The sequence below is a fragment of the Callorhinus ursinus genome, unplaced genomic scaffold (genome assembly GCF_003265705.2).
Source record: "Callorhinus ursinus isolate GAN/ISIS: 27379988/994484 unplaced genomic scaffold, GSC_fseal_2.0 scaffold1, whole genome shotgun sequence".
NCBI lineage: Eukaryota > Metazoa > Chordata > Mammalia > Carnivora > Otariidae > Callorhinus > Callorhinus ursinus.
The window spans coordinates 117,307,991-117,334,640 of NW_027397063.1; the positions used below are offsets into that span (position 1 = coordinate 117,307,991).

Sequence of the window (26,650 nt, forward strand, 5' to 3'; positions counted from 1 at the left end):
CAAATGTTGGCATAGTCAGGTCCCCCTGTGGCTGCCAGGGAAGATCTTTCTGGGCCCCATGCCTTCAGGTGTGTTCTCAGGCCTGGGGCCAGCACTGGAGGTGGTCCCACATACCTTACCCAAGAGACCCCTCCAGAGGTCCCAGCCCACCTGGGCAGTCACCCCCAGACTCAAACCGTCCACTCCACTGGCTCCTCCAGCCTCTGAACTGAGATCAGGAGTCCCCCAGATATTGGCAGTGCCACACTCAGCTGCCTTTACTCTCAGGCCAACATTTCTACTTATGTCCAAGGCCAAGGACATTTACAGTCACAACCACATAGAAAACAAACAAACAAATCTTTAGCTAGACTCAAACAATATGAAATATATTTTAGTGACTATTTAAAACAGAGAAATGGCTCCTTAATGTCAATTTTTACCAAAAGGTTTTAGAAGTCTGGGCTGCTTGCATTTTCCAGGAAGCTGGTGCTGAGAGGAAGTTAGTAGTTCAAGTTGACTTACGGGGTGGAGGAGGTAACCCCTGTGAAAGAAGAGGGAAAAAACGGGGTTGGAGCCTGCAGACTGCCATGAGACCTGACATCTCTGCCAGTCCACCAGGGACTGCTAGAGGAGTCCAGTGATGGGTGGAAATGTGGAAACTGCTGGGTTCTTGTACCACCACCTTGCTCAGTTATTGGCCAAGGCCACCCCAAGAAGAGCATAAATTTGGTCTGAAAGCTAAGTGGACCCTGCAGGAACCCACAGCTGTAGGCTGCCAGTTGACCATGGCTTTGCAGCTGGGCAGTCCTTTCTTGGAGAGAAATCTTCCTGTCTGCCATGGAGCCCATCCTCTCCCAGCCTCCAGGCTGAGTGGGCCACACCTGGTGTGCATGAGCCCCATGTCCCATGTCCATAAGGGATCCCCTTCACTCTCTCCATCCATCACCTTCCTTCCCTCCTGCGTCACTGGACAAAGGGCACCTGTCTCCAAGGATCCTGTCTATCTTTTCCCTCCCTCTACTTCCCAACACTGAAGCCCTTCCCTTCATTTATCTCCTCACAGTACTCTACCCAAAACTCACTGCTACCTGCGAGAAAATCTGTATGACTTGAATCACCAAGACTCATCTTCCTAAGATAGAAAAAGCTCAACATAAGTCACAGATGTAACCAAACAGAAAAATGAGCAAAAGGTATGAATGGATGGCTTATTATGGAACAGGAAATACAAATGGCCCTTAGGTGAAGAGATGCTAAACCTGACTCACTGTAAAAGAAATTCAAGTTAAGACTACACAGAGATACCATTTTTCACCTATCAGATTGGCAAATATCAAAAAGTTTGATTCAGCACAGTGTTGGTGGGGAAACAAGCACACTCACAGGTGGGAATGTGAATTCGGTAAAGCTGGATGGAAGACGACTTAGTGACAGCCCTCTCAGTTACAAATTCCCATGACCTTCAAAAGGCAGGAAAACATAATGGTTCAGAGAACAGACTGGAGCCAAAGCATCGTGGTCTAAATCCCAGCTGTCCAGGTCACCTGACTCCTCCCTGCCTCACTTTTCTTCATGGGATGATAGTAGTACCTACCTCTGGAGATTCTTTTGAAGATTAAAATACATTAATTATTGTGAAGCACTTACCGTAGTTCCCAGCTCTTAGTAAATGCCATGCAAATGTTAATTATCATTATTATTAATTGACCCAGCAATGCCACTGCTAGGAATGTATCCTACAGATACACTTGCACATGTGCTAAATGAGTGTACCATGTTATTCGTTGCAGCACTGATGCAACTGGGGAAAACTGGAAATAGTCCAAATATCCCTAAACAGGTTAAATTAATTATGTATAATTCAATACTATGTGGATGCCAAATAATGGCAAAGAAGCTCTTTAGCACTGATCCAGTGTGTAGAGAACATTACCAGAAGTTTTTAAATAAGGAATAGCATCAACACAAGTCCACATTGCCTTATCCACAATTAGGAAATTTTCTATTTTCAATTCTCTTTTCAACTATGAAAATCTCTAAAAAAAACCAAAGTGGTTTTTAAAAAAAATAAATTTGGCACGAACACATTTGGTAGAAAACCTGAACTGACCTGAAGTCACTTAAGGCTGATTATGGCTTTATTTAACCTACTTGGTGCAGAAATATTAGCTTGTTTTATTACAGACTCTGTTGGGGTTTGTATACTCCTTGACCTCTAAATTCCCAAAAACACCTGCCCCAAGGGGTTCCAGATAAGGAAGTATGGACCTTTATTCCCTTTTTTTTTTTCATTAAAATATCTCTTGATGCACAAGAAACTAGTGCCAGTTGCCTCTAATAAAAGGGGCTGCCTGGCTGTGCAACAGGAATGTGAGGGGCAATTTTACTGTATTTGAATCCAAGAATTTAAAGAGTCTGTGGCTATCTTACTTATTTGACAAATAAATCAATACCCTGAGACCTCCTCAGCCCAGGCCACCAGGTCCTCTTAAAGCCTGAACACCCTCTTAATGGCATCTCTGTGCCAGGTGCCTGGGAAGCAGGACTGGAGGGTGGGGGCTGTGGGACCAGAGCCTCCTCTCTGACTCACCACGCTGCCCCGGGCGCAGTGGCAAGGTCTCCTCCCTACAAAAGTAGAGATAATGAGAGTGACTCAATGGCGGGCACTCCGATGGGCCGATTGGCCGGGAAGCCAGGTTCTCTGACCGGGATCCTCCTGCACACCTTTCCTTCCGGAAGGGCGGGAGCCAGCCTCCAGACTCCTCCTCGCACCCCTCCCCACAGAGACCCCATGCGAGCGCATCAGATCCAGCTGGGAGTGGCAGGGTCCCCGTGGACTGAGGGTCAGGGTGGAGAGCAGGGTGCACGAAACATCAATCCCACGGAGGATGCACAAGAAGTTTTCCCAGCAACCCTATTTTCAAGGGTGGAAAATTCAGGACAAGCCTCATGTCAACGTGACAGGGGGATAGCTAGATAAGTCCAGGGGGTGGATAGACCTGAATGTGCTGGTAAGAATAATGCCACGACCTAGTGTTGAGTGAAGAAAGCAAATTGCAGAATAATATATATATTATATCATATATATTATATATAAATTATATATTATATAATTATAATATATTATATCAATATATAATTAATAAATTATAACACGTATATATGATGACCCAAAAATACATACATAATCCGACAAGGACACTTAGCCAGATGAGGGAGGGAGGAGAAATTAAGAGATGAAAGGTGTTCATGCATAATAAAAGAAGAAAAGTAAGTGGTAGATGGGCAAGCTGAATGCCAAGTGCCAGTCCAGTGGGGCTACCCACGAGAAGCCTGCCCGTCACACCCAAGAGACTGAGGAATCAGGACACAGGCGCGGTGGAAGGTGTTAGAGTAGAAAGCAGGAGCAGTTACACCCTGCCTCCCTCACAAACTGGGCAGCAGGCTATCTTAGGTCCGTCATCCAGAGGAGACTGTTGAGAAGTTAAACCCAAGGGATGCTAGATATAGGAGCAACATGCACAACAGGGTGGGGAGGCAGACGACTCAGCACTGAAAACCGGGGATTGAGTGAGAGTCAACATGTGAAGGGCAAACCTACCAACTCCTTTCCCCCACAACCCCAACCACCGCCAGCCAGCCACCCAGTGACGCCTGCCCTACCCACGTGGACCAGGGGACCATACCATCCTCAGAAGAAACTGGATGGCTTCAGAGAAACAGACCCCCCAAACCAAGCCCTGGGTCTTCTTACCACCCTCCAGTGAAGCACAGCTCTACCTAAGCACACAGAGTTTCTAGTTAGACTTTCTTAGCTCCCCTCTTGAATTATGAACAGATATGTCAGAGTCACCTATCCCTGGAGAAAACCCCCAACACAAAAGACAGAAAGCACAACACAGAAAGAGAATAAAAGCAGACAACGGGTAATGCATAGAGTAAAAGAAAACGTCAAAAAAAACTCAATAACATCTTCAGAGAGGTGAGAAAATGGCCTCCACGAAACTAGATCAGAATTGTATTTTTTTAAGGCAGAGGAGAAAAAAAAACTCTTAGAAATGAAACGTGATTCTAAAATAAAAACAGAAAAGACTTAATGGAAAGGTTGGGCGGTGAGAAAAAGCATCCAGAGAGAAGAATAAAAAGAGAAAGGACAGGGGAGAAAAGATGTGAAAACTCAGAAGGTTAATCAGAAGGCCCTCCGCATGGAAAGCCAGCACAGAGGGAAGGAGCAGGAGGAAATGATATGTAAAAATATCACAGGAAAATGGCCCCGGACCAAAGGACATCAGCTAAGTGCCTGTCAAGTAGCTAGAACAATAAAGGAGGAAAGACCCACGGCAAGGGGCGCCTGGGTGGCTCAGTTGGTTAAGCGACTGCCTTCGGCTCAGGTCATGATCCCGGAGTCCTGGGATCGAGTCCCGCATCGGGCTCCCCCTTCTCTGTGGGGATCCTGCTTCTCCCTCTGCCTCTGCCTGCCACTCCCCCTGCTTGTGCTCACTCTGTCTCTCTCTCTATGTCAAATAAATAAATAATTAAAAAAAAAAAAAAAGACCCACGGCAAGACAAGTGGTGGTGAGATTCCAGAACGCCTGGAGTGAAGAAAGGGGCCTAAAGGGCTCCGGCAGGAAGACAACAAGGCACGGACAGTGGGAGTCAGAGCGGGGAGGGCTGTGGGAAGAATGGAGCCGGGTCAGCGCAGGACTGGGGGAGACCCGGGAATTCATTCTTCAGCTGCGTTACCATTGACATGCTTCTTCGGATATAGGCAGTTGAAAGTAAGTCTGGAATTTAAGGGGGTTTTAGCGCAAATTTTTCTTCTTTTCGTGTGTGTGTGTGTGTGTGTGTGTGTGTGTGTGTGTGTGTGTGTGTAGGAAGCCTTGCCAGCCCATTACCCAGGTAGCAACCTAGTGCATATCCTTCCATATACTTGTCTCTATGACTCTATATACAGGTATACAAACAGATGTACACATACATATACACACTTATATCCATATGTAGATACACACACACATAAACAAGCACACCCATATGTGTGACTACGTAGCAGAATACAATTCTTGGACCTCTTTCTGTAGGGTTTGCACTGAGGCCAGGCCTCCCCAGCCAGTGACTGAGCAGGGCAGGGACAGGAAGGCAGGCCTGTTCCCAGGACACAGGACTCCAAGAACCTGGGACTTGTGTTCAAGGACTCCCTATCCAAGTTGCAGAAACTTTCTTAGAACAGCACTGTGGTTCTCTGCCTGACTCTCTCAGCCTCCTCTAGCAAACTCCCCATTGTTTACCAATGGGCGTTTTCCCCAATAAACCTCTTGCTAGTTGGATCCCATTCTGGTGACTGATTCCTGGAGGACCCAAACGAACAAAAACATAGGTTTTTAAATCACTGTTTTAGCTAAATACTGTATATGTTTTTCTTCCTCTTGCTTTTCTTACTTATCAATAGCTAATGAAAATTTACCACTGATATAGCTCTGGTTCCTTCTTTTTAATGGCTGTCTAATATTCCTAGAAATGGAAATATGCACTATAACTTACTCAGCCATCTGCTGATGAGTGGACATTCACTTGGATTCCAAGTTTGGACACGCTGGACAATGCTGCAGTAATTATCATTATCTTGGATAGGTATTTAAGGACAGATGATAAAGAATGGATTGGTGATCAAAATATACTCATACACACATAATTTATACAAGTTACAATACATAAAATTATTAACCTTATATAATAATTTTCATTGATGTTGCCAGATTGATTTTTTAAGGGCTATAAAAATGCACGTTTCTATCACCAATGTATGTAACTATCTCTTTTCTCTGCAGGCCCACTAGCAATAGGTATTACCAATCCTTTTCATTGTTTTTCAAACTGCCCTAACCGTTTCACTACTAGCAATTCCATATATATATATATGGAATTGCTCTCCCATAAATTGCCAGTATTTCCACTGGGTCATTTATCTTCTTCTTGTCTGGGGAAAGCAATTTGTAGATGTTCTTTGCACCCTTTGTACTGCTTTGCAAATACAGTTTCCACTTCTCTTTATCTGCCATCTTTGTGTTATCTTCTGCCACAAAAAGTTTAAAATTTTAATCTAGTTAAATGTGTTCATCTTTTCTTTCACAGCATCTGGGTTTCCGGTTATTTGTCAGAGCTTTCCCCCCGCCCCAAGTCTTCATGATCCAAGAAGGCTGCTAGAGCTCCAGCCATCATCTTGTATTACAAATAGCAGGATGGAGAAGGGGACAAGAAGGGCACTCCACCTCCCTTTGAAAGGAACTCCCCAGAAATTTCCACATGCTGATCCCACTGACATGCCACTGGCCATGACTTAGTTACACAGCCATAGTTATAGTGGCAAGGAAAATACCGTCAGGGCTGTCTTTGGGAAATGCAATCCGCCACACCCACACTTACAAAGAAGGGCACTCTTGCTTTGCCGCATTCAACAGACAAGCAGAAACCACACGCTGCTAAGGGTGGGCTAGAGCCTGGGAACCCATCTCTCAGGAGAGAAAGGGTCTCTATGTTGGTCCCCACCGGCATGATGCTTAAGATGGTAAGCCTACTAAGTCACAGAGAGGGCATTCGGGAGGGTCTCAGTTCCGAGGCTTGTGTGAGCATCATCCCAGAATGGCCCCAGCTTCCAGAGGCGGCACATCTGCCTGGAACACTATTCTCAGTGCCTTCGCCAGGGGACGGGCAACAGGTTTGTGGCTGGGTGGGGAATAGCTTAGCCTACTGGCATGCAGGGCCAATGGCTTCTGAACTCCGGGAAATACCACTAGGCACTTCCAGGCAGATGGGGGCTTTAGAGAATTGCTTATGATTCATGCCAGTCTGCCCGGGGTGGGGTGGGGGGAGGGAGGTCAGAGAGAAAACATAACATTGGAAATACTCTCTCATTCCTTCACTCAGTCACTCACCAGGCCACTTGTCATCAGCTGATGGCCCAGACAGGGGCCAGTCACATCTACCCAGATAGTTCTTACAGGTTTTCTTCCGGGATGTCTGCTCTGTAGAAAGAGAAAAGCACCCATGAAAGAGGTCGATCAATGGAGAGCAACTGAGCACGAAGAATAGAGAGTGAGAAGCTCAGCCTAGAAGAAGCTGGGAAGCAAGATGCTAGCACGTCATGCTAAGGGTGTTGTGGATTCTAGCAGACAGACTGCAGGCAAAAGCCAGTTCCACCTCGCCCCAAATGGGTGCTCTTCTCTGACTCCCCTCACCTCACTGGGCTTTGCCTTTCTCATCTATAAAGTAGGAGGGGCCGTCCCGGGCCTTCCCCCTCGCCAGCCTTGAGAAGGGGTGGATCCGGGGAGTCCTCCAGGCTCTTACAAGTCAGAAAGCCCGCGATTAGCTCTGCTGTTCAGACTAGCATGCTCTGCTGTAATTCTCTTGGGGTTGTTTTTAAAATGTCTTTAAGAAAAGCATACAGTATTATAGGTTCGCTGTTAAAATAACCAGGAAACACAGACAAGACAAAAAGTAGGCCATAAAGGAGAGAAAAGAGCTGTTCATGTCTCAGGTTATGCTCTTTTAACTTCCAATATCTGAACATATTTTTAATAGGACTGTACTTTATATATGGTTCTGTAACTGCCTATTTTTCACTCAATACTGTATGCCATGAGCTTCTTTCTATGCCAATAAGCTAACCTCCATGACATGTTTTAATGCTTGTCTGATAGTCTGTCAGTGCTATATTCAATTCGGAACACAGGATCGGTAGCACTGATGTTTGCTTTCTCTCTGGCCCCAACCGACTAGTGTAGAACTGTGACAGATCCTCTCTTTATTTAAAATCTTGCTCTTTTGTTCACCATGGACTGATTTTACCTGTTAAGATATCATGTCTCTTGACTCTGGTGGGTTTTGGCACCTGTTATGTTCTGCACCCAAGGCAAGAACCTCACTGGCTTCACCCTGGTCCCAGGCCTACGCCACATGATGAGCAGTCCATACTTTGTATCACTAAATTGTTGGGATCCTAAGATTGTTCCAGGGCGCCTGGGTGGCTCAGTTGGTTGGGATCCTAAGATTGTTCCAATGTTTCCTGTTCATTTGTCTGTATCTCCAAGCACCCAGTGCAGTGCCCGACACCTGGTAGGCACATAGCTATATTTGTTGAATGAGTGAATGCACAAATGAATTGGTGGAGGAAGGAAGCACCGTGATGATCATTCTTATGGGGAGTGTCAAGAGAGGAGTGGGAGAGGTACAAGCCCCGATGCACAGGGAAGCCCACGTGTCCACCACACAGAGCCCTGGAGAGGAGACGGCCTGAGTCACGTGGGCGTGGGACAGCTCTCTGGTGGGCCAGCGAGTTCTCTCGGGGTATGCACTGCACAGGCCCACCTGGAGCCCCCTTTGGAGGTCCCCACCATTTCCCAATGGAGCCATCACTAGTCTGGCCTGGCTCTGGCCCAGACAGCTGGAACCAAAACACTGCCACATCCCCACTGTGGGACTAGCACATGCTCACGCAGAGACACCCACACCCAGCCCCAAGAGCCTCCTTCACACGGGCTGACTCAGGAGCTCCCTTGGACACTGGGCTGCAGGCCCACTGGCTGGGCCACTTCTCTTGGGGCACCAAGTCAGTGCTCCAGTGTGGAGCTGTCTCTCCATAGCAACAGCAGTAAGGGATTTTCCCAGCCCTAAACCAATGCACGGAACTCTAAAATAACAAAGCCAGAATCCAAGAGAGGAAATTCTAAGAACATGAACTAAGTCAGAGGAGCAGAGGTGGCTATTTATTTTCCATGGTCTGCCTGGTCCTCTGCTTCCCTGCCCCCACCCCAAAGGCTGGGGAAGAGGTCCGGATTCAGATGTCAGCACCACAAAACTAAAGGAAACCCATCTTCCTGTGTTTGCCAAGGAACAATGCTGGAGAGGCCATTCCAAGGCCTGCACTTTTCCTCTGTACAGAAGAATTTAGGTCCCAGGGCAATCCTGAGGCCGGGGGGGGGGGGGGGGGGGGGCTGATAAGGAATTTCTGCAAGTAAACACTCCTGTTCTATCACTCAGGGATGTTTGGGACGTATAGGCTATGATCCCCTGCAGCGTCCCATGTGCATGCAAATCCATCCTGACCCACCCAAGGTGAAGATCTGGCAGTGGATTTGGAGCCCTGGCCCCACCCTGCAGGTCTCATCTCCCTCCTCAGTCTCTACCTCCCAGCGCTGCTTTCTGTCCTCCCCTCCTTCAGCTCCTATCAGGCTTTATCACCCCTTCCCTGGACTGCTGTCCAAGTCCAACCTTCTTGGCCCTGACCCTCCTTGCTTTGTTCATCCTATGCTCAGCCAAGGGTCACCTTCCCACATTGCACCTCCAGGGGAGGCCCTTCTCCACTCCCAACCCTCCACACCTGCAGCACCAGTTTCCCCAGATATATTCTGGGGCCTTCATCACGGCCAGCCACACCTGTCTTATCTCCCGCATGCTCCCCCTCCTCAACCGGGGAAGGACAAGAAAACAGGAAGTTCCCTGACCAGACCTGCAGTGTCCACCCCTTGGCCAGGCACCTCCTCAGAAATGAAGGGCTGGAGGACCACTGCCCATTTCAGAGGCAGAAACGGTTGCCTTGAAGGGAAGAGGAGTCAGTGAATTAAGCAAGGTGCTGAAAGACCAGCCAATGTTTTTTTTGTTTTGTTTTGTTTTTAAAGATCCATTCACCTATTTGAGAGACAGAGAGAGAGAGTATATGAGAGGGGGGAGGGTCAGAGGGAGAAGCAGGCTCCCTGTTGAGCAGGGACCCCGATGCGGGACTAGATCCCGGGACTCCAGGATCATGACCTGAGCCGAAGGCAGCCGCCCAACCAACTGAGCCACCCAGGCGCCCCAAGACCAGCCAATGTTTATTGAGCACCGATTAGGTACTAGGCTTCGTGCCAGATGCTTTAGGGGTCTTATTTCTCAGTCTCCATAATACTTCTAGGCAGCACGCAGAGTCCCAATCCTCTTGGATGGCCTCCTGCAGAATAGCGCTCCATAAACCAACCGGTACCAGGCAGACTGAGGTGGACACTGATCCTTGCTGTAACTCAGCTGGTCATCTGGGAGGCACTTTCAGGGAAGGCAAGCCCAGACTCTGCTTGGGAGCCATTCTGTTCCCCTGGCCTCCGCATGCAAGATTCCCCCTGTCTAGAACACCCTTCACCCTCTTTGGGGCCAACTCCTATTGGCCTTTCAGGTCCTTTTGCAGCTTCCCCTGGGAAGACCTCCTGGATCTCCACCCCAATCTGGGTTATTCCTCTGTGTTCCCCTGCGTGTTTCAGCAATTGTCTCCAGGATCAGAATGGCAGCTCCTCAAGGTCAGGAGATGCCTTATCCACCTCTGTGTCCCCAGAATTTAGCTCAGGGACAAACACAGAGCAGAGGCTCACTATTTGTCGAATGAATGAAATGCTTACTCTTGGGTATTCAGTCACTCCCCGACTGGATCACCTTCCTCTCTCCAGGCCTTGCCATCCGCAACATGCCCTAAAGACATCCTAGAGTCTGAGTTCTGTGCCCCTTAAGGCTGGTGGTAGAGAGGGTCGGTCCCGTCTCCTTCTCGGTGCCTCAGTAGATGGCTTGTGGTTTCCCTCCTTTTCTAAACCACACCTGGTCTCAAAACCCCTGCCCGGGGGCCTGACAGCTCTCAGGGCCCTATCCTCCACCCGGACGTGCTGCTGGTTTGGTGCGGTGGCAGAGACGGGGCCTCTCCGCAGAAGCCGCTGTCTGGCGTTCTCCGACGGGAGGGGACCGAACTTGTGCGTTCAGGGCGCGTAGCGAACACGCTGTTCACATTCCAGGGCCGGCAGGAATGCGGACAGGGGACGAGCCAAAGGCCGCATTCCTCCGGCCGCTACGGGAGCGCAGCCAGGGCCCCCGCCCCACCCCGCCCGCCCCCGGTCCCGCCCCCAGGCCCCGCCCGCCGGAGCGCCTGGCCCCAGCCCGTGAGGGCGCCCCCTGGCGGTGGGGCAGCCGGAGGTGAGCAGGCGTCCGGACCCTCCACTCCCTGCCCCTGGCTCCCGCCCACCGCATTTCCTCCCCCGCTCTCCAGCGGCACGCAGCCGGCCCTAATGGGTCTGAGAATGTTCTCTTCCCTCTTCCCCGGGAAGCTTCCACCTTCCGGGCACTATATTAGGACTCCAGGGCGCCTGTTGTGGCTTCCACTTCGGCAACCTCGCTACTCCGCTATTGTTTTTGTTTTTTACTTGTTGCCAGTCAAATCAGGCGAAAACCAGTGGCTCCCCGGGGCCCTAACAGCAAAATCCCAACTCCAAGGCTACTTCCTCTCCTGGCTTCCCATTCTATACCCAGGTTGCTGGCCTTGATCTTCGCCAGCGCTCTGGCACATCTGCAGGAACCCCCCACCCTTGTATGTCATGTCCTACCCACAGATACCTTGGGACCAGAGACCTCGATGAAGGAGCTGCAAACCTCATCCTGGGCCAGTAACCCAGGGCCCACACAGTGACTTTTCCTGCAGCTCTGCGGGGAAGGAAGTGCAGCCTGTCCCTAGTCCCTGTGGCTTTAGGTGGACGCTGTGAAAAAATGGGCCAAGCAGGTGTGTAGGTCTGCACATTGGCCCCCAGTGGAGAAAAGCAGCATTGTCCCTTAGCGGAGGTCACTGCTACTGATGGCAGTTGAAGCCCAAGAAAATTGAAATCTCCCCCTGGGTGATGGTTTCCACCTTGGTGTAGAAACCACTCACATCACGGCATTCATACACCACTCCAGCATACATCACATCCAGCATTAAACACCACTGACAGGAGTAACTAAAGAAGTGCTTTTACCCAAGACCAGGGCTGGGCTGTGGTCTGTTTACTTACTTCTGCAGGAGGGAGTGTGTACTGTTTACTTATTTCTGCATGAGGGGGCAGGCAGCTAGCTCCCCAGATACCTGCTTACTGGGAATGTTGGACAGTGCTGGGAAGGTATGGTTTGAAAATGGTTTTCACCCATTTTCTCAGTTTGTTGACATGTATCTTTCCGAGTGGGAAAGAAGCTGCAGCCTGACACTTTGCCTACAGAAATTTGCATGTTTATCATCCCACCACCAGTTAGGGACTCACCCTGTGGTTCAAGTGACAACTGGGAAGCCAGCAATCAAGCAAGGCATGCCTGGAACTTGCATTGCTCACCCTCATCAGGGAGGGTTGTGAATGTTGCCAGGAAAGGTGGGAAAGCAGAAGCCAAACTCTCATTTGGCTCAGCTGCAGGAAAGGGTGGGGAGTCAGGAGAGCTGGACTGGTGGCCAGGCTTGAGAGTTAGCCAACCTTGCTCGGTTGGTTTCTCAGACTCTTAGAGGAGGAAAAGGCAGAGGTCCTTTCCTAACTGGCAGCCTACTCAAGCTAGCTGCAAGAGAGGCCCCAGTGATGAGCATTCATTTTACAGACAGTTACTGAACCCAGGCCCTACCCTCCTGGAGACACTGCCCACTGGGGGAGGCAGACACCCAACCTGGCCTATGAAGCACAGTATGATAAGCAACAAGATAGAGGCAGGCCCAGGGTGCTGTGAGAGGACTGGGAAGGGGTGCCGGGCCAGGCTGGGGCAGAGTGTGGGCACGATCGGTCTTCCGGGAGGGGCTGTTCTCCAGTGAAGTCCTGAAAGAGCTGGGACTGGCCAGGGGATACGGGGCAGGGGGAAGGCTCTGCTGGAAGAGGAAGCTCTAACTATGGCCTCTACTCCAGAGTCCTCTTTAGTATTCTGAGACCAACATGCCATTGTGCTGACTTTTTGCTAAAAAATCTCCATGGATTGGCTAGATTGTGGTTAGATTGGCTAGCCTTTAAGCCTTGAGTTCTGAGGTCACTTGGTAAAGATAAGTGGGATTATCATTTCCACTGGGCCCAAGCAGGGAGCTGGTCTCAGGGATGAATTTGCTTCAGAAATGTACCCCCTTGGGGCACCTGGGTGTCTCAGTCGGTTAAGCATCTGCCTTCAGCTCAGGTCATGCTCCCAGTGTCCTGGGGTCAAGCCCCGCCATTGGGTTCCCTGCTCTGTGGAAAGCCTGCTTCTCCATCTGCCTGTAGCTTCCCCTGCTTGTGCTTTCTCTCTCTGACAAATAAATGGATAAAATCTTAAAAAAAAAAAAAAAAGAAAGAAAGAAAGAAAGAGAAAAAAGAAAGAAAGAAAAGGAAACGTACCCCTTGCCATGGAGCTGCTGTGGGCCAGGGCTCTCTTCACTGATGTGTGGACTGTCATCTCACCCCCCCCCCACGACATATGTGTCCAGCACGTGTACCCTCTGGTACATTTCAGTGAATGGCTGATCCCTCTCTAAGTCTCACTCCATTTTTGTGCTTAAAATCAAGAGAAGGCTATAAGCCCTACCTATCCCATATTAAGAAAAATGAGTTGAAGTAATAAACTCTTTGAAAAACTGTAGTTTCCCAAAGTATCGTTATATAGAGTAATAGTTCTTAAATGTGAGCGTGCTTCAGAATCACCAGTTAGTGGGGGTTGCGGGGGAAGGGTTTGTTTAAAATGTATTTCACTCACAGATTCTGAGTGGGGAGGTCTCAAGTAGGGCCCAGGAATCTGCATGTTTAAAAACTGTCCTAAGGAATCCTGATGCCTTTGGTCTTTGGACTGCTCTTGGACAAGAACTGATACAGGTGAACTAACCTCTGTTCTCAGTAAGTCCACTTAGAATGAACTCTCCCTCTCGCAAGGTTTGGACAAATCCCATAAGATTTTTTTTTTAATGTATCCTTGAAAGGAAGCATGCAGGGAGTGGGGCTAAGAGGCACACCCTTGGGAAAACCAGGGTGGACCCTTGGGAGTCCCACAAAATAGACATAGTCCAGTGAGCACAGAGGAAGGACACCCAACAAAGGGCTACCACCTCCCCCTCTCCTCCTCTTCTTCCCCCTCCTGTTACAGGAATTGGACACATATGAGGCAGACCAGAAGCAAACAAAAACCACCCGATTTAAAATGCCTCCATTGGAATCTGAACCAAATCGCAAAGGCTCATAGTTCCAATGTCTGGCACCTGAGCAGTGTCAGCAATAATCTTCACCAAACCCAGCGTTCTGGCCCTTATCTAAGAATTGTCAGGACAGGAAGGCTGACCTGTGGGTAGCCACACACACCAGCGATCGCCAAGCTCTTCCAACCTGCACCTCAGCCTCCAAACATGTTTTTGCTTGCACCCTGGTATATCATGTAGTTGCCCTCCTATCACTAGCTGCTATTGATATAAGGCAGTTCTTTTTGATATTGTAGCAAGGCTCATCATAAGTGATAATAGCTATAACTTCAAAAGTTTTGACAGGCTTGAAATTAGGAGATTTGTGTCATGTCAGATCTGTTCCGACTATCATTGTTTTTATGTCACCATGCGGCTAAGAGCTCAGATGAGGAGAAGAAGTGACAGCTCAGTCACTGATCTGTCTCTGGCTCACTCATGCAGGTACTGTTAGTATTAACTTCAAACCTTGGTTTCTTCAGAGGAATCTGTAACATCTACTTGTCTGTGCCAAAGGGATTACTTTAGTTAGATTATGGAATACACTCTATAAGTCCAGTCCACCAGGAACACATAAACCATACTGGGTCCTAGACAGTGCCCCACTCTTTCTTCAGAGCACCACTCATTCTTTGTTAATACAGGACTACTGGACATATGACCCAATGAGGGAGCCAAGGCGGCACCAGTCTGGATATCAAATATTAGTGAAACTGTATTCTTATTTTCAGATTGAAAATATAAATGCATACATAAAAGTTCTAGTGTTTTCCTCCTGTGCCTCCAACATCATCTTGCATACCCAAGTTGGAGACGGCTGACCTAACTGGATCCTGCTCCCCCAGGGGCCCACCCTGGGAGCCAGCCTTCCTCTCTCAGGAGGAGGACCCAGCCATTAGTCAAGCCCCTGAAAACCAGGCAGGCAGACCCCTACCCCTGGAAGACGTTCTGGCAGGCAGAACAATCTCATGTTCCAGTTTAGACTTCTACTTTGGCATCTGCAGTCATTGACAACCTCCTCGTGCTCCCTTTTGTTGGATTGGGGTTTTGGCAGCCTAAAGATCGTGTTGAGGCCCGTGGTAAGGTGGGGCCGGCCCACAGAGTTTGGGGGACTCCCTTAGGCTCTCTGGTCCAAGCTTGGACTGCATTCTTGAGGTTTGTGGGGGGATGGGAGCCAGGCTCCAGGAGCCATCGTGGGGAAACAGCAGCCCCTGGTGGCCAGGATGCACCATGCCTCAGACCCTCAGCATCCCTCCTGCTTTAAGACTTGCCAGACCCTCACCTTGATGGTCAAGTATCATGGTTATTTGCAGAGAGCTGGGTGGGAAAGACCCGGGTTTCTAGCTGGACTCATCCGTGTGGCCCCAGGCAGATTAACTTCTGTGAGTCTTAGTGTTCTCGGCGTTAAAATGGGATAAGCGGACCTACTTCTTAGAGCTGCCACTAGGGGGTAAATGAGATGATGAATGAAAACTAGTACATGGTGCTCAGTACCTAGGAAGGACTTGCACTATGACGGTAGTCACGATGATTGATACTGATGCCTCTAGACATCTAAAAGCACCTGGAAAATGTCTCTAGGCACAGCCTTGGAGGGAGAGTGAGAGATCCTAAGCAGGAACACATGTGTTTCTGCGCTAATAGGTATCGATGAGCAGTGAACGTGTCCAGAATAGGTGCGGGCAGCGTGAGCCTATGTGTGTGTGCCTGCAGGTGTGCATGTAGGTGCACAGCACGGACACAGTAGAAAGGCAGCGGGCTGTGGGAGATGCTCAGTGCATATCCTAGAAGGGAGCCGTGGTGACAAAAGGGAAGCCAGTGTCACTTAGTCCTGTAATCACACTGCAGAATTATTAAACTCTGAGAGAGGATAAGAGTTTATTAACTCAGGGCGCCTGGGTGGCTCAGTTGGTTAAGCAACTGCCTTCGGCTCAGGTCATGATCCTGGAGTCCCGGGATCGAGTCCCGCATCGGGCTCCCTGCTCAGCGGGGAGCCTGCTTCTCCCTCTGACCCTCCCCCTTCTCATGTGCTCTCTCTCTCTCTCTCTCTCATTCTCACTCTCTCAAAAAATAAATAAATAAATCTTAAAAAAAAAAGAGTTTATTAACTCAAACAACAATCACTTATCGATCATCTACAATGTGCTGGGCAGAGTTGACGAAATTGAACAAACACCCATCACAAGACACTTTCATATAGAGACAGACCAGTGCTGGTTCTTACCCAGTGGGGATGGTGAGGGGCAAGTCTAGACTGGTGGTCTGCGGACTAATCATTGTGTTCCCTGCAGTCACCAGAACAGAATAATTAGAAGTGCACAAAGCCAGGCCCTGGCAGAGTAAGGATTTTTCTACTCAGGTGGCCTGACAGAGGTATGGCATCATTCAGCTCTGTAGAATGTGCTTGGGCCTGCATGCATAGTCCAGAATAAGCCAGAAAAATGCATGAGGGGCACTCTCTCAACCCCTGCTTCATCACTGGGACTCCCTCCAACTGAAATCCAGTTCTATGAAAAGCTAGTAACCTCGGAGTGTTCTCCAGCTTTCTCTTTGCCACCTTCAGAAGGGAATGCGGGCCTCACCTAGGTTTGCTAATGGAGAAGGAGAGAGGAGCTGGTGGCCCAGAGAGGTACACAGGATCTGCCAACACCTGGTCGGGCCCCTGTGGGACTCTCAGTCCTTCCACCGTCTGGAAGAATTTACACATTTGTCCAGATGAACTGAAAGATCAAAAGGCATGGACCATTTGTTCCTGTGCTCCGCATCCTGCCCTTAAATTACCTCTGATTTATGGATATTCATCTTAACACCCTTGAGGGGCACACTGAGCTTACAGTACTTCCTGCTTAAAGTACTTCTTAAACACCTACTATGAGCGGGGCAGGGTTCACAAGATTAGGGGCAGAGAAGGATGGGTGCTGAGGTCAGGGCAGTCTCTTGCCCAGGCTGAAGCCTCCCCTTCTCTTGACTTGGGCTTTTTTTCTCCCCCACCCGTCTTACCTCATTTGCCCGGCCAGTGGCATTGAGGGTCTGCCTTTGGCCCACTTTTGCCTTCACCAAGCAGGAACCATCAGGTATTCTCTCTGGGCCCCAGCATCACCCTTTAAGATAAATGCAAAATTGTTGGTGTTTCAATGTCTCTGCTTTCTTGCTAGTTCGGAAAGTAACACTGCTTCAAAATTATGCCTCTCCTGCAAAGATTCAAGACAGCCGTTCAGCCTGGAGATGCGCTAGGGTGGGAGACAGGCTGGGAACCACGCACCGTTGAAAATGTTTCTGGGGAGACATTCTGAGGTTAGACAACAGAGTCCTAACGCTCCAAGTCCGGGATTGCTGTGGATCTGTTTTTCCATTCCCAGGCCCCCAGGCTTTTCCTGCCTCTCTCCTCTCCCTGACACATGGGTCCTGTCTTTCCTGGCTCTGTCCTCAAACCTCAAGAAGGAGAAAAACAAAGGAAGGAGCCAATCCACGGAAAAGGGCTCGTCCAAATTCAAGTCTTTTACAATTCCTTTCGGAGGGTTTAGAAGGCTTTAGTTAAAGGGACGTATAAAACTAAGCCAAATCTTTTTTAAAGGTAATTATTAAATTCAGGGGAAAAAGAGACAAAGAAAACATAACCATAATGAACTCCTTGGCTCAGCCATAAACTATACTCATATATTTATCCCCCCAAAAGTAACTAATAATTTAACGAAAAAATTGGTCATAGCAATCACAGCAGGATGGAGAGAACTGCGGTGGGGGCAGGGAGATGGTATTAGTGCTAATCGTTCCCCTTCTATAATACGAAGTCGGAAGATAATATCTAGAGTTGAGAAATACAGAAGTACATACCAGGAAAAAAAATAGCTAAAAGGTTTAGGAAAGGGTATCAGGAGCAAGAAACTGCTGGAGAGTGCTATCAGTAAACCAGAAAGCCACATTTTATTTATAAAATAACCTATGCACTACTTCAATTTTTGAAAAGTAATAATGGAAAATTTTTAAACACAAGCTGAATGTGGAAAGTAACGTTGAAAAACATTTCCTTTAAAACAGAGTAAAAACCAACAGATGGAACATACGAGATAAAAATAAAATGACACAAGAACAAATCTAGATGTCTGGATGCAGGAGAAAGACAAGACAACAGGAGGAGACGGTTGAGGAAATAACCAAAGGACATTCTCCTCATGCAAAGAAAAACACAAATCATCCAAGCAAGGGTCCACAGAGGCCAGGAACATGAATGGGGAATTAAGGAAAAGAAATTCAGATGGCCGATAAACACGGGAAACAATCCTAAGCCAGACATTCAGCTGAGGAAATACATAGGAAAACACCAATGTTTTCGCTTATCCCAACTGGCGATACTTAGAAAGCTGGATAATACCTAGTATTAGTAAGTGAATGAGACACTTGGATATTATTGAGAATGCAAACATTTTGTGGGGGAAACTGGCAAAATATGATCAAAATTTAAAATATCCTTACTCCGGGCACCTGGGTGGCTCAGTAGGTTAAGCGTCTGACTGTTGGTCATGCTCAGGTCATGATCTCAGGTTCGTTGGATCTGACTCCGCGCTCAGCGGGGAGTCTGCTTGTCCCTCACCCTCTGCTCCTCCTCCCTCTCTCTCTCTCAAATAAATAAATAAATGAAACCTTTGAAAATAAATAAATAAATAAAATGTCTTTGCTCACTATTCCAGCAATGTCACTACTAGGAATTTCTTCCTTGCATATATTCATTAAAGCATGTCAAGATACCAGTAACAGTTCAACGGTGTTTACTGCACTATTGTTTATGGCGATGTAAAACTTGAAATGTCCATCAACAAGGTACTGGTTAGATCCATGATGCTACAGCTACAAGTGGAATGAGGGAAAGCGGATTTTGTTAAGTAAAACAGAACTGTTTTCACTCTTTGCATGATATTGTATTATTTTATGCTTTAAAATTGTTAACTGGAGTTATCTGGGTGGTGGTATTCTTGCCATCTTTGTTTTCCTCATAATACATTTTGACATTAAACCAAATACATGTTTTATTTTAGTTTTGTGTTTTTGAGGGACCCACAGAGGGCCAATGAGGGTACGAAAGAAATATCACATTTAAATGCACTTGGATAGGGGTGCCTGGGTGGCTCAGTGTTAGGTGTCTGCCCTCCGCTCGCGTCGTGGCCCCGGGGTCCTGGAATCGAGCCCCGCACCGGGCTCCCTGCTCCACGGGAAGCCTGCTTCTCCCTCTTCCACTCCCCCTGCTTGTGTTCCCTCTCTCGCTGTGTCTCTCTGTCAAATAAATAAAATCTTTAAAACTAAATAAATAAATAAATGCACTTGGATAAAATTTCAGAACTAAAAGCATAAAAAGAAAAATCATAAAAACTTCCAGAAAGAAAAACCAGCTTATATATGATGAAACGAGATTCAGCCTGACATCAGATCTTGCAGGAAAATTAATTTGAATCTGCAATTCTATAGCTAGCAAAATTACTACCCAAAGTGAAGATACAATAAAGACATTTTCAGAAATCCAGAGAGCAGAAAATTTACCATTCGTGCACAGTCTTTGAAGAAATCACTCAGGACGATGTCCCACTAAAACAAAGTAATCTAAAAAGAAATATGTGAGATTTGTTTTAAAAAGTGGAAGCTGAGTATAAGAAGCAATATAAACATAGAAAGAAAATGAACCCATACTAGTTTGAACTTTGATGCCTGGAACATCCTCCTTTGACCTACAAACGTTTAGTAATCTAAGGCTGTTTTGTTCTTAAGAGCTCCAGTCACACTGCTTGATTCTGCAGCAAACAATATTTACACAATTAAAACATTGTAATTATATGTTAAGTAATGTGATTTATATGGGGTTTAATATCTTAGACTCAATCTGTAGACAAAACATGCAACGAAATGAACAGAACAGAATGTAAATATTACAAACCTTCACAAAGTAGAGGGGGAAATCATGCTGAAAGCCAGGAAACGAAATTCTCTAAATTCCTTCAGCTGTAATTAGTATAGCACAAGCCAGGCCTGGCTGATTAGAGTTTAGGGTTCCATTAAACGTAAAACTGGGGTAAGAGCCCAGGCCAGATGTAAAGGAAGTGGCTGCAGTGATATATTGGAACTGTATTTAACTGCTCCCTGGGGCTGATTGTCTTCCTCTCTTTCCAACTCCTCATTGGCGTTTTGTTAGCCTGAAATTAGCCATAGTGGGAATATTTACACCACAGATATGGTCACACACTATACATGAGGGCTTTTTGTCCTCCCAGAGAGCCCACTGTTAAATACTTACCAGCATACCAGTTGGAAAGCCTGAGTCTCTGGCCTGAAGGATTGTAAGAGGAAAAAGAGGAGGAAGGTGGTGAAACCCTCAGGGTTAGATGGACCGTGGTGGTGGGGCGGGGAAGGCGGGGGGGGGGGGGGGGGGGGGGGGGGGGGCAGGGGAAGCAATGGCATTCCTAGTGAAATCTTCCAAGGCCAAAAGTAACTGCTATCTTGGACCTATTCAACTCTGCTAGTATAGCCCCAAAGTAGCCGCGGACAATATCTACAAGAGTAAGTGTGGCTGTGTTCTAGTAAAACTTTTTTGAGAGAGAGCACGCACACACAAGAGCATGCGCAAGTGGAGGGAAGGGAGGGGCAGAGGGAGAGGGAGAGAGAGAATCTTAAGCAGGCTCCCTGCCCAGTGCGGAGCCCAATGTGGAGAACCATCTCACAACCCTGAGACCATGACCTGGGCCGAAATGAAGAGACAGATGCTTAACTGAGTCACCCAGGCACCCCTAAAATTTCTATTTATTAGACAGGTGGCTAGCCCATGGGCCATATAGTTTGACAACCTGTCATCCAAGGCAAACACCACAGGAAGGCACTTCAGACGTGGCACAGAAAAATGGCTCAGCAGCCACAGAGGGAGTTAGCTGGATAGCTGGATATTAGAGCCAGAGGTCCCATCTCTGGCTCCTCATGGCTTCCAAGTGGCTTGCAAGGGATCCAGAAGTTCTGGTATCCCAGGTGAAGGGACACAAAGGTGCTATATCAGATAGGATTAGGTTTGGCTTTATAGTAGCTTAAAAATGCACAATTTAATCTTGGCTTAGAACACACACACGGTCCCAAGGTGGCTACTGAAGCTGAACCATTCTATCCACCACACCCAGCAGGGAGGAAGCAGAAGTGGGCAGCCCTCCCTGCACCCAGCTTTCTGGACGTGTGGCCTGTGCGATTGCCTAAAGCCCCTCACTCAGAAGAGTCCACACTTATTTTAAAGATGGACTATCACCAATTTGAAATTCTGAATAACGTTGTCTTTGAACTTGTATTTTGTAAGCGAAATTCAGTGGGACAACAGAGCGTGTACATGAGCAGAGGAGATATGTGTGATATGTGTGACATCAGTCCTTGCAGACCCTGTTCTAATACAACATAGGTCATGCCTGCTACACATCTTTCATAAAACGCTTATCGTGTGCTCAGATCCCCACAATCTTCTGATTGGGCCTCCATGCAAGCATTAATTTAATTCTTTGCTCTTCCTGTTTTGAATTTTTAATTGGTTTTATGTAGGATGTGCAATATGCGTGCTTTTTCTTCCTTGCCACCAATTTGCATATGCATATAGTGTTTGCAATGTACTGGGAGCACAGATTTCCAGTGCACGCACAATGTGTGGGATTTCAGCAAGATTCCAAGCAAGGACAAGGTAAGCATGTTATGTCCATGTCTGAGTAAACAGGAGCTGACAGCTCCAAGAGGACACGCTTTCCATCCGAACCAGAACTTGTTTGAAATGCAGAAAGAAGGCAGTGGCATTCTAAGAAACACAAAGGACCAAGGACCTATTGTATCCTTATTTACTTGTGTAACTTCCCTGTATTAGTCAATCACTCACATTGAAAATGATGACAGATAAAAGATAGGGAAACCCGTAGTTCATTTGACATTCAGCCCCTCTTTACTAGTCAGTGAGGTGAAGGTAGAGAATGTTGGTACAATGTGATCACATCAAGAGGTAAAACTGAAGTGCTGGTTTTGTACAATGTTTCCACTCTAAGGTATGAGTAAAATACAAATGCATGCCCAATCTATAAAATATAAATTGTATAATTCCTACGATTTTGCATAAGAGTTAAATGCTTTCAGATTTTGTGTTTAAAACTGGCATTGCACAATATAAAGATGAATGGTAAAGGTCATACTAATAGTATGAAATTTCAATTTTCCTTTACTTAAAATGTCATTAAATAGCAAATAAAAAAACACCATGACAAGTAAAGAGAGAGACCTAAAAGAAAAAGGAACACTTTAATATTTTAGTACCTGTAGTAGTACCTTTTTTCCTGCTTTTTGAACAAGGGGATCCTGCGTTTTTATTTTACCCTGAATCCTGCAAATTATGTTGCTGGCCCTGGCAGCACATTGCCCCAGGAAGCCATATGGGACCAGTCTCATCTCTCATGTTAACTGACAGGAGCCGATGCCCCTCTCGTCACAGCAGAGGTCCAGAGGATCCAAGGATACTAGGGTCCCCACTTCAGTGGATATGGTAAGGGTCCTTATTTACCCAGATAGCCAGATGACGTCTTGAGGAGAGGAAAGGAAAGGGACAGAGCTCAGTGTTTTCCAAGAGTCTATGGAAACCAGCCACATGAGGGAGTTCAACTCCAAGTAGATGGAACGCTCCAGTTGAAAAGAGACTGTTGAGTGGGAAGAGACGGTCTATTGTTAAGAGGCAAGCCCAGGCTTCCTCACTACACAATAGGGCGGGTCTGCTAGGGAAGATCCCATTTTCTTTGCAGATCTGAGGAGGTGTGTACACTTACAAGCCTGCTACCCTCTGGATCCAAGCCACTTTCTGTCTGAAATACCCTCCTTCCTGCTTCCCCTTCCCTTCTTCCATCCCCTAGTCCTGGGACCCTTGGTTACAGGCTAACTTCTACCTCTCTGCACTCAGCTCAGGTGTCTCCTCACTCCCTTCCAGCACTCACTGCAACCTGCACCTGCCTAGTTTCAGAGAAGCAGTTCGAGGGACAGCGGGCATGGCACTCGCCATAGGGCCCACGGGCCCAGAGTGGAGGCTTCCTGCGGCTCACTTACCCTCTTTGAGCCTGTTTCTCCCTATGGAAAATGCGGGGGGGTGGGGCTGATAATACTAGACCCACTGACCTTCCAGGATTTTTAAAAATTTAGTTTTTGAAAAGGTACTACACATACACCTAGTACACAATGCAAATAAGTGTATACAATGAAAAGTCACTCTCCTTCCCCATTCTCTCCTCCAGACTCCCAGTTGGCTTCTCCAAAGACAGTTCCTGTCTCTAGTTTCGTTAGCTTCCCTCCACAGATACTCCACGTGCAAATATATTGTACGTCATCACCTATGCAGCGTTCTGAGGGAGAATGCATAACCAGACTATAAGGAAGCATCAGATAAACCCAAAATATTGTTTTTTAAAAAGTGGTGGTTATAAAGCATCAATGTCACAAAACACAAAGAAAGACTGTAAATGTGTTCCAGAATTAAGAAGGCTGGTAGATTAGATAAAAGCATTGTATTCGTGTCAAAGTTATCAAAGTTGGTATAAGTGTACTGTGGCTGTGTAAGAGAATTCCTTATTAGAAAATCCATACTGCTGTACTTAGGGGTAAAGGGCCATTATGGATATAACTTACTCCCATATGATTCAGGGAAAAAAAACGGGTGTGTGTGTGTTTGTATATGAGAGGTGGACAGAGGGCATAAATCATAAAGCAAATGGGGTAAAATGTTAACAATAGGTGAATCTGGGTAAAGTATTGATGAATATTCTTGTATTATTTTTTTATTTTTGCAATGTATGTCTAAGTTTGAGATTATTTTCCCTAAAAAGCTGACATTCATATTCACAGGTTCCCTATTTGCAAATTCACCTACTTGATAAACTTTAACCCCGACAGCAATATTCAAGCACGTCCACAGTCCTCTGCAGACTTTTACAGAGATGTGAAAGATTTGAGTTGCCCAACACAGGTTCTCAGCTGAGGTCAAACGAGGCAGCGTTCTGCCTTCTGGTTTCGGCTCTCATACTATAAATAACTGTCCTTTTTACAGTCTATTCAGTGTCATGTTTTTCACATTTTTGTGCTTTTTGTTGATGATTTTGCTGTTTGAAATGGCCTGCAATTGCAGCGCTAAAGTGTCGTCTGGTGCTGCTACAAGCAGGCGGGCTATGATGTGTCTTCTGGAGAAAATACATGTGCTGGATGAGCCTCTTTCAGGCATGAGCCCTAGTGCTGTTGGCTGTGAGTTCAACGCTTATAAATCAACAGTATATATTAAATAAGATGTTTTTAAGCAAAAACACATAAAATCAGGTTATATATGTGTTGGTCAATTGATGAAAATGTTGTGACCAAGGTTGGCAGGAACCTAACCTTGTATTTCTCTTGGGAGCAACAGTTTAGTATCTGCTAAATTCAGTGTTTGCGGCAACTTTATAGAACATAACTACCATTAATAACAAGAATCAACTTTATATACATGTATTTCCCACACAAATGATAGTATACAATGCACAGTGTTCTGTACGTCCTATTTTTAAACAATATTTTTAGAGATCATGCTATTATATTCATTCTTTTGAAGAGATGCCTGGTATTCCCCACATGGATGTATCCTAACTGATCTAACCAGTTCTCTAATGACAGACATTTGGGTTTTATATCTTCAAAACGCAAAGCTAATCATGTCACAGTCCTGCGTAAAGTGCTTCCATGGCATCTCCTGGCTCTTGGGATAAAAACTGAAGTCCTTAAGCATGACCTGCTGGACACCCTCACACAGCATCCTTCATCTGCTTGTCTCCTCTCCAGCCTTCTTCTGCACCCTGGTATTATCCACACTCCCTCCTGCCACAGAGCATTTGCACTAGCTTTCCTCACCAAACAGTTTCCCCATCTCTCACCCCTGACCTGATGAACTATCCTCTTCCCTCAAACCTCAGCTTCACAGATTGGTTTTTGTTTACCAATGAATCCTTGGGCCTTGCACATAACTGGCATGTAGAAGATGCTCAATATACTTTTGCTGAACAATGGAAGGAATGAAGCAGAAGGCAGGCAGGGAGGGAAGCCAGCTGGTAAGGATTATGTTTATGTGGGTCTCCTGTTGACCAAACACTTGGTCTGAAACTTCATGGAATAGAAACCATACAGCTGCCATATCTTCTCCTCTCAAGCTCTCAGTTCATTAGCACTGAAGTGATTTTTGTTGGATTCAACAAGTAATGATGATGGAAAATTGGTGAGTTTTTCTGAAAAATTGCTGAACTTTTCTATGCTAGTCCCTCACCATGAAAAGAAGGTGATAATGTCTGGCTCTGGCTTGTTGTGAGTAACACACCTAGAACTTAGCACACATTGTAGGGGCCTTCCCCTCCTCCAACTCCAACAATCCAGAAGAGGTTGGCCTGTTCTCTAAGAACATTCTCAGCATACTGGCTCCAAACAAAAAATGTGAGTACCGAACAAAAATACTGAATACAAAGATCCACTTACTGTCACCATTCCCCCATAGGCCATCTTCTACTCTTCTTCGTGCCAAGAGGTGTCCACTAGAGCCAAGCTAAGGAGAAGAAACCAAAAAGGAAGTGTCTTGTCAATGTGTTTTCCCATCTCCCCAGGGGCTGATCACTGTGTTCCTGAGCAGGAAGCGAAGGAGCTCTTTCAGGATTGTCACTGGCCTTTGGCTCCTTTCTACCTTTGAGTGACTAATTCTATTTTCATGGATTCTCTAAAACTATATGAAACTTGTGGTTAAACCCACATCCTTCCCCTATGCCAAATGGCCCCCACCCACATCCTCCCAAGTTTTGGTTGCAAAATGAATCAAACTAGTTCACAGAAAAGGCCTGAGAAAGAGAAAGAGAGAGAATACACGGGGGACCCTATGTACTAGAATCCAACCAACAGCTTCTCACCATCACTACCCCTCACCTCGGTCTGAACCACCCTCATTTCTTGCCTGGTTTATTGCAACACCCTAGCTGATCCAGCTTTCACCTCTTGCCCTAATCTTTCTCCATGTATAGGATTGCCAAATAAAATACAGGACACTCTGTTAAATTTGCATTTCAGACAAACAATAAATCATTTTTTAGTATAAAGATGTCACAGATACTATATGGGATACATTTCTACTTAGAAATTATTCATTTATCTGAAATGCAAATTTAACTGGACATGATTAAATTTTATTTGCTAAATCTGGCAATCCTATCCATGTAGCAACCACAGTCATCCTTTTAAAATGTAAATTAGCTCAATTCTAGAAGAGAGCACAGACAGTAACTTTTCTTTTTTTTTTTTAAGATTTTTTTATTTATTTGACAGAGAGAGACAGTGAGAGAGGGAACACAAGCAGGGGGAGTGGGAGAGGGAGAAGCAGGCTTCCCGCTGAGCAGGGAGCCGGATGCGGGGCTCGATCCCAGGACCCTGGGATCATGACCTAAGCCGAAGGCAGACGCTTAACAACTGAGCCACCCAGGCGCACCCAGACAGTAACTTTTCTGACATCGGCCATAGCAACATTTTTCTAGATAGGTCTTCTCAGGCCAGGGAAATAAAAGTAAAAAATAAACTATTGGAACTATATCAAAATAAAAAGCTTCTGCACTGCAAAGGAAACAATCAACAAAACTAAAAGGCAACCTACTGAATAGGAGG

The 26,650-nt window shown here is 46.6% G+C and overlaps 1 long non-coding RNA gene across 2 annotated transcripts; it reads right to left on the reverse strand.

The window, feature by feature from the left end:
* Positions 1-369: 369 nt before the first annotated feature.
* Positions 370-25,678, reverse strand: LOC141370929 (uncharacterized). Of its 2 annotated transcripts, XR_012375443.1 has the most exons (4): positions 10,404-10,713; positions 6,915-7,004; positions 5,524-5,604; positions 370-523 (listed from the first exon to the last, which is right to left on the reverse strand). It is a non-coding gene; the product is annotated as an uncharacterized lncRNA (long non-coding RNA). The 2 variants fall into 2 exon arrangements; XR_012375436.1 differs by lacking the exons at positions 5,524-5,604; positions 10,404-10,713 and adding an exon at positions 25,484-25,678.
* Positions 25,679-26,650: the final 972 nt, after the last annotated feature.